The following is a 14324-nucleotide window of genomic DNA, read 5'->3' on the forward strand; positions in this document are numbered from 1 at the left end:
AGTTTAGAGACCATTTCTTTTGATGTGCAGAAGCTTTTTAATTTTATGTAGTCCCATTTGCCCATCCTTTCTCTTAGTTGTTGAGCTGCTAGGGTTCTACTGAGGAAGTCCTTGTCTATATCTATCACTTCCGGAGTGTTTTCTGCTACTTCCTGTACTAACTTCAGAGTTTCAGGTCTGATATTAAGGTGCTTGACCCATTTTGATTGATACTAGTACAGGGTGATAAACATGGATCTAGTTTCATTTGCTTCCAGATTGGGTAACCACTTTTCCCAGCAACATTTGTTGAAGAGGCTGTCTTTTCTCCATCGTATATTTTTGGCACCTTTGTCAAAAATGAGGTGGGTATAGTTGTGTGGATTCATCTCTGGGTCCTCTATTTTGTTCCACTGGTCTTCATGTCTGTTTTTGTGCCAGTACCATGCTGTTTTTATTGCTATTGCTTTGTAATATAGTTTGAGTCAGGTATTGTGATACCTCCAGCATTGTTCATTTTGCTGAGTATTGCCTTGGGTATTCACCATCTCTTGTGTTTCCAAATAAACTTTAGGGTAGATTTTTCAATCTCTGTGATGAATGTCATTGGGATTTTGATGGGAATTGCATTGAACATGTAGATTGCTTTTGTAATTTAGCCATTTTTACTATGTTGATTCTACCAATCCATAAACACACGAGATTTTTCCATCTTCTGTAGTCTTCCTCGATCTCTTTCTTTGGGAGTTTGTAATTCTCCTTGTAGAGGTCATTCACATTTATGTTAAGTTTACTCCTAGGTATTTGATTTTTTTTTGAGGCTGTGGTGAATGGAATTTTTTCCATATATTCCTTTTCAGTTTGTTCGTTGTTGGTGTATAGAAAAACTAATGACTTTTGTAAGTTGATTTTATATCCTGCCACCTTACTATAGCTGTTTATGGTGTCTAAGAGTTTTTGAGTAGAGTTTTTTGAGTCTTTAAGGTATAGGATCACATTGTCTGCAAATACAATTATTTTAGTTTTTTACCTATTTGTATTCCTTTTATTTCTTCTTCTTGCCTAATTGCTCTGGCTAGGAATTCCAGTACTATGTTGAATAGGCATGGGGATAGTGGGCACCCTTGTCTCATTCCTGATTTTAGGGGAAATGCTTTCAGTTTTTCTCCATTAAGTATGATGTTGGCTGTAGGTTAGTCATATATAGCCTTTACAATGTTGTGGTACATTCCTTCTATTCCTAGTTTTCTTAGAGATTTTATCATGAAGTGGTGTTGGATCATGTTGAAGGCTTTTCCTCTATGTATTGAGATGATCAAGTGGTTTTTGTCTTTGCTTCTACTGATGTGGTGTATTACATTTATAGATTTGCATATGTTGAACCACTCCTGCATCCTTGGGATGCAGCTGACTTAGTCAGGGTGTGTGATTTTTCTGATGTGTTGCTGGATTCCGTTTGCATTATTTTATTGAGGATTTTTGTATTGATATTCATTATGGAAATTGGCCTGTAGTTCTCCTTTTTGGAGGTGTCTTTGGTTTGGAGATGAGAGTAATACTGGCTTCATAAAATGAGTTAGGCAGTGTTCCTTCCCTTTCTATTTCATGGAACAGTTTAAGGAAGGTTAGTGATAGTTCTTCTTTAAGCCTCTGATAGAATTCAGCAGTGAATCCATCAGGTCCTGGACTTTTCTTTTTTGGAAGGCTCTTGATTGCTGCTTCAATTTCTTTTTGTGCTATAGATCTATTCAGTTGATTAATATCCTCTTTTGTTTTGGATGGTCATAATTTTCTAGAAATCTGTCCATTTCTTCAAATTTTTCAAATTTATTAGAGTATAGTCTCTCAAAGTAGTCTCTGATGATTTCCATGGTTTTTGCTGTTATCTCCACCTTTGCATTTCTGCTTTTACTGATTTGGGTTTTTTCTCTCCTCATTTTAGTCAGGTTTGCTAGGGGTCTGTCAATCTTATTTATTTTTTCAAAGATTCATTTGATTAATTGATTCTTTGTATTGTTCTTTTATTTCTATTACATTGATTTCAGCCCTCATTTTAATTATTTCTTTCCTTCTGCTTGTTTTTGGATTTGCTCTTTCTTGCATTTCTTGTTTGAGCTATAGTATTAGATCATTGATTTGAGATCTTTCTGTCCTTTTAATATATGCACTCGTGGCTACAAACTTTCATCTTAGGACTGCCTTTGTTGAGTCCCATAGGTTCTGGCAGGTTGTGTTTTCATTTTCATTAACTTCCTCTTTTATTTCATCAATGACCCATTGGTCATTGAGCAATGTGTTGTTCCGCTTCCAATTTTTTGTGTGTATTTTTCTTGTTGTTGTTGATTTCTAGTTTTAGTGCATTGTGGTCAAATAGAATTCATGGGCTTATTTCTGTTTTCTTATACTTGCTGAGACTTGCTTTGTGCCCTAAGATATGACCAATTTTGGAGAAGGTTCCATGGGCTGCTGATAAGAATGCATATTGTGCAAAAGTTGGATGAAATATTCTGTAGACATCAGCTATGTCCATTTGATCTATGTTTTGATTTAGTTCTAGGATTTCTTTATTGACTTTTTGTTTGGATGACCTATCTATTGGTGATAGGGGGTATTAAGGTCTCCCACCACCACTGTTTTGGAGTTTATGTACGTTTTTAGGCCCTTCAAAGTATGCTTGATGAAATTGGGTGCGTTGACGTTGGGTGCATATAGGTTGATAGCTTTTATTTCCTTTTGGTGTGTTTCCACTTTTATTAGTATGGTGTGTCCTTCTTTATCTTGTTTGATCAATGTGAGTTTGAAGTCTACTTTGTCTGAGGTAAGTATTTCTACCCCTGCATGTTTTCAGGGGCCATTGGATTGGTAAATCTTCTTCCATCCTTTCACTCTCAGCCAGTGCTTATTTCTGTCAATGAGGTGGGTTTCCTGTAGGCAACAGATTGTTGGATCTTCCTTTTTAATCCAGTTTGCCAATTGATGTCTTTCGATAGGAGAATTAAATCTGTTAACATTCAGTTTTAGTATTGATAGGTATGTGGTGATCCCTGTCATGTAGTTGTCTTTGTTGTTTAAGGGTTTGATTGTGTATAAAACCATGAAAGGACAGGCAATACCAAACCACAGGAGAAGAAAAGCCAAGAAAGTAGAGAGTAACATTGATTCATCTGCACACATTCAAACCCTTAAACAACAAAGATGGTGAGCATTTTTTCATGTGTTTTCTTTAGCCATTTGTACCTCTTCCTTTGAAAAAGTTCAGTTCACTTCAGTTGCCATTTCTTTATTAGTTTATTGATTTTTTGGGAGTGTAGTTTTTTGAGTTCCCTATGTATTCTGGTCATTAGTCCTTTGTCTGATGTATAGACAGCAAAGATTTTTCTCCCATTATGTGGATGGCCTCTTCAATTTAGAGAGCATATTTTTTGTTGTGCAGATGCTATTTAATTTCATTTAGTTCCATTTGCCAATCTTTTCTCTTAATTGCCGAGACACTTGAATTCTACTGAGGAAGTCCTTGAGAAGGCTTCATTGTTTCCAAAGATTTCATTTTAGTTTGTGTCAAATAGCGATAATCTTAGTCCTTAATGGGTACTATTATAACAGCAAATTGAGGCACATACAAGAAATTGAGTAAATTCACGAGTTAAATTAATATTAAGTTTAACTCAGAAAATCATTGTGAAATAACTATATTAGGTGATATTCATAAAAAATCTTATTTTTAAATACTATGATATTATGTGCATGTACATACTTACATATAAGTATTACAGGCTTACATATACATATATAAATGTAGTCACATACAGTCACAGTCACTATATACATAAAAATCATTAACTTTTGACTGTACTACTTCTTTTAATCATTTAAGTGTCCTTTAAATTATATATCAACTCTTCCCTGGAATCAAGTAATTTATGTAACCAATAATAAATTATTTCATTAGTTTTAGTTATAAGAAAATGCAACATCACTCTAATTTAAATCCATATTTATCAGTTACCACAATTCCAATTTTGATAGATCTATTAGACAAAAATAGAAATACTTTTATTATGGTTTAGTTATTAGCTATCTTCAAGTGGCAACAGAAGGTAAGTCATTCACTCATTCAGATATTTGACTCAAGCAGGCACAGTTCTACACTTGGGATGAAACAGTAGAAAAAATACATGTGGCTTCTTTCATAGATCTTCCATGCTTTTAGGGGAGGAGACAGGAGATGATAAGTAAACAAATAAATAAACAAAGGAATTTTAGTGAGTGATATGCATACACAAATAAAAATTGAAGATTGGAAGAGTTAAAGGGATTTCTATCTAGGTTAAATAGTGGAAGAAGGCCATGTTACCTTAAATGTTGCATTCTAACTGAAACCACAATTATGAGAAGTTAGCTTTGTAGAAATCAAGGAGAGGAGAATTTAAGGCCAAGGCGTGAGATGTCTAGTAAGAACAGGGAAATCATCATTGTCTGTGGAAGTTATTTTTGCCTTTAATATAAGGTGGGTGAATGAAATGAAGGGGCAATAATCTTAGTTATTGTGAATTAAGAGAACAGAGTAAGAAAGCTTGAGAAATTGTAGAGAGCCATTTCTAATTTGTATTTGAATTGGAACACAGTAAAATGGAGTAAATTAGAGAATATAGCATCAGCTAGTTTAATATGATGATATTGAAGCTTGCTCTATTTTGATGAGCATCAGGCCATTTCATTTGATTTAATGCAGTGAAAATGATTTGGAATTTTTGATCTCTAGAAAGGTAGACTAATACATTCATATCTTTTAAAATATTACATTTTTAGGAATGGGTTAAAGCAAGGAAAGGAAATAACGTACTCATAATGCAGTAAAAGTGCTGGGGGTAACAGTGGTGTATAACAGAGGATCATCATTTGAATTAGAAACCTGGGAAGAGAAAGAAATAGGGATGAGATCCTAAGCTAAATGGCCATGGTGGGAACAAGGACATATCATCCAATGTAAAGATGAAAGCAAGGAACATGATTAGAAGTGAATACATTTGAGAGTTCTACTTTGATGACTTTTTCTCCTGATACACACATGACATATATACAGAGATGGAAAGGTGATGAAAAGATAATTGAGGAGAGAAGAGTAAGAATGAGCAAATGTTTTTATGACTCAGGAAAGAGCATACCAAGACAGGGTTGCAGGTTTATTTTTCCATAGGAGAAAAGGGTTATCACATTTAGATTAGCCTTAAGATATCCTATTCAAATTCCTCACTACCTTTAATAAATCAGCAGTATCCAATCCCACCTTTATCAATTAATTACATTCTACCAACATTTATCCAACATGTGATCAGAGCTGACAACTATGCTAAATCTTGCATTTACCAAGATTAATGACATGATCATCACCCTTAAGGCTTTGTAGTCTGATAGTCAAGAAGATTTCATGGCAAAACATGATTTCAAAATTGGATGTATAAATCCTGAGTCTTAATTCATCCACAAGGAGAAGTAACCCATGGATAGTTTACAAAATCAGAGGACAGGAAAAACTTTCCACAAGAGACTAACTTGTCAGGTAGATCTTAAAGGACTGGATAATTAGAATAAGAAGACCTGGGATAAGAGGTTTCCATGTAAATATTTTTCCTAGAAGGCTAGTGTAATGTTTATTTTGTGGGGTTTGAGGACTGCTAAAATCATATTTAAGTTACTGTAAGATACAATCATGAAGTATTTTTTAGGTCTAGATTTACCGTATATTTTATGCTTAAAGAGATTATTTAATTTTTGCTTCTAGGTTTTTTTTTTCTTTTTTTAGTATTGGGGTTTGAACTCAGGGCCTCCCGCTTGCTAAGCAAGTGCTCTATCACTTGAGTCATGCTCTCAGGCCTTCTTGTTTCCATCATTTTTTTTCCACATAGGGTCTCCTGCTTTTTCATGGTTTTGGACTGTAATCCTCCTAATTTTCATCTTAAGCATCTGGGATTACAGGACTGAGCTACCACATCTAGGAGATAATTTGCTTCCCGATTTGTCTAATTTACTAATGGAAGCAATGTTGTCCTAATTTCTAAGAGAAACTATAATTTTGTTCATGCATTTATTCATTTTACATTAACTCACTGAATGTTCACTTTGTTCCACCAAGATAAAGAAAAAAATATGACAAAATTTAAGAGTGAAAGTTGTAATTCATTTTGTTTATAATTTATCCTTTTGATTTGTAACATTTTTCTAATCTATGAAAAGTAACTCTATAATGAAATTGCCTAGGGTCAAAAACTCAAAACGAAATATTCAGAATAAAGCACACAGAGATGTAGCAATTAAAATGGCATAACAATAAAGTATCACATTGTAATACCTTCTTTAAAAGTAAAAACCACAGACTATACTACATCATTAATTTTACATGAAAAGATTCATAAATCCTTTCTATTTGCAATCTGCCTGCAGCCAAACTTCTGCATATTAGAAAATAATAATTTGTGCCTGACTGGATATAATTCATTCAACAGCAGTTTCTTTTGTTGCTATTGTTGTATGCTTTGTTTTTTTACTTTGCTATTTTTTAATTAGAAAGTGAATACATATTTGTAAAACTTCAAATAATACAGACATTTATAAATGAAGTACCAATATTCTAATTCTTTCTTCACCTCCTCCCTTCCTCTCCCTCAACCTTAAGGTATGCTAAGCAGTGTTAATAGTTTATTACGTCTACTTGCTTTCTTTCTTTTTTCATTTTGTAAATCTTGTACAAATATACACGTGTATGTTTTTCCCATTCTCATTTTTCTATTTTATAAAACAGAATTGTACACTGCTGAATAATATTTGTAGGCATACCTCTAGGTCATGATTTTTGCCATTTAGGTTATTTCCAGTTAACTTACTTCAACAAATATCTTTGTAAAATATTCTAATCTAGTAGTTATTCCTGGTAAAATTTACTTTTAATAGATACTGGTAGGCAGTTGAGCCGAGTTGGAAATGTGAACGCAAGAAGCAGGCTTGATTTCTTTTTTCTCCCCCCTTCTCTCTCCTCTCTCTCTCTCTTTCTTTTCCTCTCTCCCTCTTTCTCCTCTCCCACCCACACTCATGCACACCTCCAAACCGCACACCCAGACGCACACGCACACCCCACCGCCTGGCAGTTATGTATTCTCCACTCTGTCTCACCTAGAATGAATTTCATCCATTCATCGAAGCACTTCTGCCTCACGTCCGAGCCTTCGCCTACACATGGTTCAACCTGCAGGCCCGAAAAGGAAAATACTTCAAAAAACATCAAAAGCGTATGTCAAAAGAACAAGAGAGAGCCGTGAAGGATGAGTTGCTAAGTGAGAAACCAGAGGTCAAGCAGAAGTGGGCATCTCGACTTCTGGCAAAGTTACGGAAAGATATCCGACCTGAGTACCGAGATAATTTTGTTCTTACAGTGACAGGGTAAAAACCTCCGTGCTGTGTTCTTTCTAATCCAGACTGGAAAGGCAAGATGCGCAGAATTGACTGCCTCCACCAGGCAGACAAAGTCTGGAGGTTGGACCTTGTTATGGTGATCTTGTTCAAAGGTATTCCACTGGAAAGCACTGATGGCGAGAGCCTTGTAAAAGTCCCCACAATGCTCTAATCCAGGGCTCTATGTCCAGCCCCATCACATAGGGGTTTCTGTGAAGGAACTCGATTTATATTTGGCATACTTTGTGCATGCAGCAGATTCAAGTCAGTCTGAAAGTCCCAGCCAGCCAAGTGACTCTGACATTAAGGACTAGCCAGAAAACGGACATTTGGGCTTCCAGGACAGTTTTGTCACATCAGGTGTTTTCAGTGTGACTGAGCTAGTAAGAGTGTCACAGACACCAATAGCTGCAGGAACTGGCCCTAATTTTTCCCTCTCAAATTTGGAAAGTTCTTCATATTGCATCATGAGTCCAGGAGCAATGAGGAGGTCTTTACCCAGCACGTCCTCGACAAGCTCCACGAAGCGCCTCAAGTCTGTGGAGGATGAGATGGACAGTCCTGGTGAAGAGCCATTTTACACAGGCCAAGGACACTCCCCTGGAAGTGGCAGTCAGTCCAGCGGATGACATGAAGTAGAGCCAGATTCACGTCAGTTTGCCTAAAGTGGCTAAGAAATAAAGCCAGTCCTGAATGAGAACGAAAACGCTGACTACCGGCATTAAGAACCGCATCTTTAGCATGACCTCCATCCGCAGAGTGCCAGTGAAAAGTTTAGGTGCTATTAAAAAATTAAAAGATGTAAAACTTCTTGGAACCCATTGTAGAAGGCTAATCAGTCCTAGCCAATTTACCTGCTTTAGTGGAAATCAGAATCAAATATATAGGTTGAGTACATTTGTACTTGAGTGCTGTACCCAGGCATCTTATGCAAATCATGTTGATGTGCGGGAAGCTTCGCCACCATGAGGCTGTTCCCCAGGCCCTTACATAGGAGTTTTTGGGGTGTGTTTGAGGGCAGTAAGGGTTGGTGGCTCTTTTATTCAGAGTGATTCCTATTCTCATCTCCATGTTAAGATTTGAATAAGCATAAATTTTAGCATCTGAGTACCTATATCCTTTAGAGTCATTAAATAACCAAATGGCTAAATCCTCATCAGGTGAAGATATAAACACTTTTTCCTTCTTATTGAAGAAATCCCACACAATTATGTTCCCGGACTGATTGTCCATTATCCACCCTCATTTCATTAAAGAAAAATGCAGTTTCATGGTTAAAAAAAAATAGATACTGGTATGTTCTTTTTTCAAAAAAATGGTTCCAATATACAGTTCTACCAAGAATTCATAAATAAGTTTCCCCTCATATATTTAAAAGCAATTTTGCTATAAATCTTCAGAAAACTGTCAATAGAGTAGGTTAAGATAGTATATTTGTACAGTTTTAATTTTTATTTTTCTTTGTACATAGCACTGAGCAATTTTCTTATATGATATTTTTGCTATGTAATTTTCCTTTTGTTTTTGTGGACTACCAATTTATAAGCTTTCCTATTTTTATTGGAATCATTGCATTCTTATGAGTTTTCAAAATTCTTCATGTTTTTGAAATGAACTGTTGGTTTATCTTATCTATGGTTAACTTTTTTGGTACTCAAATACTTTTATTTTATACATTATGCATGATTATTTTACTTTCAGTTTCCTAAGTTTTTGCAACTTAAGAGTACATCAATAGCTTTATTTTCAATTTATATGCTATTTTTCCAACATTTATAAAAGTAATTTGTAGTATTTTGAGGTTAAAAATGTATAATATAATATTCATTCTTATGAAATAATAATAATATTTTTCACATTTTATTATCTACTTCTTTTACTTGATGAATCACTAGAAATTTAGTTACAGGAATCTTAATATTTTACCCCAAAGTAGATTGCTCGCATCTTCTAAGTATGTGAGCATTTTTTCGATAATTCATTTAATTAGCTGCTTCATTTAATAATACTTTAACTTTATTTATTATCAATCCTTATTCAATTTTCTCCTTTATGCTAAAAATTTATAATTATTTTTCTTAAACTGAAGTCCAACTACTAGTAATGCTAAGGTTGCTCATAATTTAAAGAAAATGATAAGTAAATCTTTTCCAAGAAAAGTTCACTTGTTTTTCCCTTTTGCAATTCTCAGATATCTATGCAGTGGTCCTTTGGTTGTTTTCTGCAATCCTTCAATCCTTGGTTTTCGCATCTATTTCAAGCTCTCTTTTCATTCTAGCTATCTCTCTTTCTGTCTTTCTGCCTCTCTTTCTGTCTCTCTCTCTCTGTCTCTCTCTCTGTGTCTCTCTCCTCTCTCTCTCTCTCTCCCTCTCTCTCTCTCTCTCTCTCTCTCACACACACACACACACACACACACACAAAGGCCTCATAGATTTTGTTTTAATTTTTTATGTCAGTGACAAATTATAATAAATTACTGATTTTGTTGTTATAAAATTATACAAGATTCAGCCTTTGTGAATTTCTATTAGTTTGATTTTTTCTGTGACTGTTTATTGTGTTTTCATATTAATTTGCAGGATCTTGCTTCCTTTCTTACTTTATTTTGTGCTTTTCTTTTCTTGGTACAGAAAGCAGCCTTCTTTTCAAGGTGCATTGGAGAGATGCAGGAATGATTCTTAGCTCATGCATTCTTCCTTCTGTGCATCAGTGCTATCATTTCTGTTGCTGCTTTTTCCCTCTTCACGTCTAGTTCTCTGCAGGAAATCTCCCATTTCCAGCTATTCCTCTTTCTTCCATAAATGGGGCCTTTGAATGACTGTGGTCACTGGTCATATAGTCTTCAAGCCCCTTGTTTCAAATTTCTAGGGGGCAAGAGGCTGACCCATTGATGTTAAGATTATTTTCAGAATTTTCCACCTCAAATACTATCTTTTCCCATACCAGCCCAACTGCATTTTGGGTTGAATGTGAGCATACTTAGTTAGTATGGTGGTCTCAGGAAGTCACTTCACCTGGAAAATAACTTAAACCTCATGGCTCCCTAATAATCCAAGTTGTGGGTTATGGAAGATTCTGTTTACTCTTCTTGTCAATTGGCATTTTTCTGCTTTTTTTCATTGATTCGTTTGCTTGTTTGAATTATACTAAGGATATTTCACTTTATGCATATAATTTATTCTACTAGAAGTAAATACATTTACTTGCACATATAATTGCATATATTGTTAACAAATACTCCTCTATTTCTGAATTTTGTTCTTTTGCACCAGTCTAGTGGTGTGTCCTGCCATCATTACAGGTTACTATGTACTTAAATATGTGCTACTCCAGTCTCTTCTCCTTAGTCTTTTCTTGTCTTAAAATGTAAAGACAATTAATGAAATCCATCAAAAATTGTTCTTAAGGGGGTGAATAGAAAAAGTAATAGAGAATGTGAATTTGATCACAGTATATTATCTGCATGTATGGAAATATTACAATAAAACCTCTTTGTAAAATTAGCATATGTTAAAAAAAACACTGAATTTTTATGTGCATGTTCAGCTAGGAAGCCAAGGCCATATGCAAGTAAGGCAAACACTCTGTCACAGTTGACTTCTTTTTTCTTTTGTGGTACTGGAGTTTGAACTCGGGGCCTTGTGCTTGCTACACAGACACTTAACCACTTGAGACACACCCCAGTTCATTTTGCTTTCAGTATTTTTCAGATACGGTGTTGCTTTTATGCCCAAGACAGTCTGGACTGCAATCCATATATTTTTGCTTCCCATGTTAGCTGAGGTGACAGAGACATGTGACTAGTCCAACTTGTTATGCAGGCTCGTCTCAAACTATGATCCTCCTGATCTCCATCTACTCAACCACTGAGTCTGGCTCCTCTTTGATTTCTTGAGATGAGACCTGGCTAGGTAGCCCAGTCTTGCTTCCAACCGGCAATGCTCCTGCTATTGCCTCCTGGGTGTTGGGATTACAAATATGGGCCAACTTGCCCTGCAACAGTTCTTAAATGATTATTTTTACCCCAGTGACCTTTTACTATAAGAAATTATAATTGGCAATATATTGAATGCATAAATTTATTGGTGAAAGCTGAAATGTGCTGATACTAAGGTTTTCTACTATAAAGAATTATACATATGTTCCAGATTAAAATTTATAAGCTTCAGTAAAATTTCAGTGTGATTTATGTAGGTAACCTACTTTTATTTTGAATTTACTTACACATGCTGACAGTTGTTTGTTTATGATAAATAGTGTACTTTTCCATTTGCATTTATAACTTACTTTTGTAAGTTGTAATAATGAAAAGCTAAATTTTTGTTTGCTTGCTGTTTAATTAGCATTTTATCTCTTAAAAAGGTTTGTGGTAAAATCTTGACTTTTCTGATTACACAATTATAAATCATTCTTCAAAAATCTCATTTTATTTTAGTACTCATTATTTTGTCTTCTTATTGCTTTAATTTAAGACATAATGATAAAAGTACACTGGAATTGTACTATCGAAATCTGCAACAATTTCAAAATATCGTATTATATAATAAGTTATTATACCTTACTATACTACTTAACAATTTCCTTCTTATTTTATTATTTTTTTTTGGGGGGTTGCTAGTTGAGATAAGGATAGCTATACAGGGAGTTGACTCACATTAATTTCCTGTGCATGTGTGTTACCTTCTAAATTAATTCTTTTTGATCTAACCTTTTCTCTAGTTCCTATCCTTTTTATTTTAAACAGATACATTTAATTGGTACTTTCTATGTCCATTTTATTTTGATTTTTAAATGATTTAATAAAATATAAAATGTATCCAGAATATATTGTAATACCTGCAATTATGTTTTTTTCTGTTGATTTTGACTCTAATAATGTATGTACTTGATTTATTTGCTAAAGACAACCATTATTCCATTCTTGAATTTATTATATTTGGTCATTGGTATTTTAATTTCAAAATATTATTATTATCTTGATCCTAATATTTTACTTAGATTTTTTTCAACTGAAATTATAAATTGCTAGAATTCTGGGTTTTTTGTGGTAATTTATTAATGTTATATTATTACTTACCTTAAGCTTCCTACAATTTTTTTATGGTCTTTGTAATAGCAATGGCATGGCAATTATTCCACAGCAAATTACATACAATTCTATACAAAGACATGATATTTCACAAGGTGATTTTCTTTTATATTTGTGGGTACTGTTGATATTTTCAGATTTTCTACCTCTTCTTGAATCCAAATTGATTACCTGTATTTTTCCAGCTGAATTATCAATTTGCTCTAAAACTTCATATTCACTGTCATAATGCTACTTGTTGCAAATAATGCTCTTTATTAAAGCCTTATTTGTTTTTACATTTACTTACATGTGTATACATTGTTTATGCTACACCCCCATACTCGTCTCCCCACCCCTTACCCCCCTGCCCCGCTCTGGGCAGAACATGAGCTGCCCCCTTATTCTCTGATTTTGTTGAAGAGAAAGCATAGGAGATAATAAGAAAGACATAGTGTTTTGCTATTTTGAAATAAAGATAGCTATGCAGAGAGATTCCTAGCGTTGCTTCCATGTACGTGTGTATTACAACCCACATTGGTTTCTCTCTGACAGACTTCTTCACTACTTCCTGGTCCTTCCCATAGTGAGCTCTGCAAGATTAAGATTACTATATCCACTCCTCTACAGTGAGCACATCAACCACATTCAAGTTTTAGGTTTCCTTTCCTTTCCCTATTTCTCCTGTGCGAGTTCACATCTTAGTGTGTGACCCATGTCCAATAATATTACTGCATTTGTTTTGGGTTTATAAACCACATATGAGGGAAAGCATGCGATTTTTGGCCTTCTGAGCCTGGCTAACTTCACTTAAGATGATGTTCTCTAGTTCCATCCATTTACTAGCAAATGACAAAGTTGGATCATATGACAGATCAATGTTTAGTTTTTGGGAAGTCTCCATATTGTTTTCCATAGTGGTTGTAGTAGCTTACATAACCACCTGCTGTGTATGAGGGTTCCTTTTTCCCTGGCATCCTCTCCAGCATTTGTTGTAGGTGGTGTTCTTGATGATAGCCGTTCTGTTAACAGGGGTGAGATCGAATCTTAGTGTGGTTTTGATTTGTATTTCCTTTATGGCCAGGGATGGTGAGCATTTTTTCATGTGTTTTTTGGCCATTTGGATTTCTTCCTTTGAAAAAGTTCTGTTTAGTTCAGTTGTGCACATCTTCATTAATTGTGCAGGTTTAGTGTTTTGAGTTCCCTCTATATTCTGGTTATCAGTCTTTTGTCTGATGTATAGCCTGTGAATATTTTCTCCCACTCTGTTGTGGTCTCTTCAGTTTGGAGACCATTTCTTTTGTTGTGAAGAAGCCTTTTAATTTCATGTAGTCCCATTAGTCCATCCTTTCTCTTAGTTGTTGGGCTGTTGGAGTTCTACTGAGGAATTCTTTGCCTAAACCTATTATTTCCAGAGTACTCCCTGCTCTTTCCTGTACTAACTTCAGAGTTTGGGGTCTGATATTAAGACCCTTAATCTACTTTGAGTTGATACTAGTATATGGTGACAGATATGAATCTAGTTTTAGTTTTCTGCAGGTGGATAACCACTTTTCCCAGAAACATTTGTTGAAGAGGCTGTCTTTTCTCTGTTGTATGTTTTGATGCCTTTGTCAAATAATAAGGGGGAAATAGCTGTGTGGATTCATATCCAGGTCCTCTGTTCTGTACCACTGGTCTTCATATCTGTTTTTGTGCCAGTACCATGCTGTTTCTATTGCTATTGCTTTGTACTACAGTTTGAAGTCAGGTATTGTGATACCTCCAGCATTGGTCTTTTTGCTCAGTATTGACTTGGATATTTGGGGTCTTTTGTGTTTCCAAATGAACA

The 14324-nt window shown here is 34.9% G+C and overlaps 1 long non-coding RNA gene and 1 pseudogene across 11 annotated transcripts in view; one reads left to right on the forward strand and one right to left on the reverse strand.

Annotated features, from left to right (window-relative positions):
• Nucleotides 1–14324, reverse strand: part of LOC141411000 (uncharacterized) — a 483550-nt gene that overhangs the window by 191461 nt on the left and 277765 nt on the right. For 5 of the 11 annotated variants that reach the window (XR_012435848.1, XR_012435841.1, XR_012435845.1 and 2 more), the window contains one exon: nucleotides 7147–7219. The exons of 4 other annotated variants lie outside the window; for them this stretch is intronic. This is a non-coding gene — a long non-coding RNA (uncharacterized lncRNA). Of the gene's footprint in view, nucleotides 1–4822; nucleotides 4892–7146; nucleotides 7220–14324 lie in introns of all 11 variants that reach the window. 2 more of the 11 variants (XR_012435843.1, XR_012435853.1) reach the window with 1 other exon arrangement.
• LOC141410999 (nuclear factor 1 A-type pseudogene) lies at nucleotides 6944–8064 on the forward strand (annotated as a pseudogene).

The sequence above is a fragment of the Castor canadensis genome, chromosome 9 (assembly GCF_047511655.1).
Source record: "Castor canadensis chromosome 9, mCasCan1.hap1v2, whole genome shotgun sequence".
Lineage (NCBI taxonomy): Eukaryota > Metazoa > Chordata > Mammalia > Rodentia > Castoridae > Castor > Castor canadensis.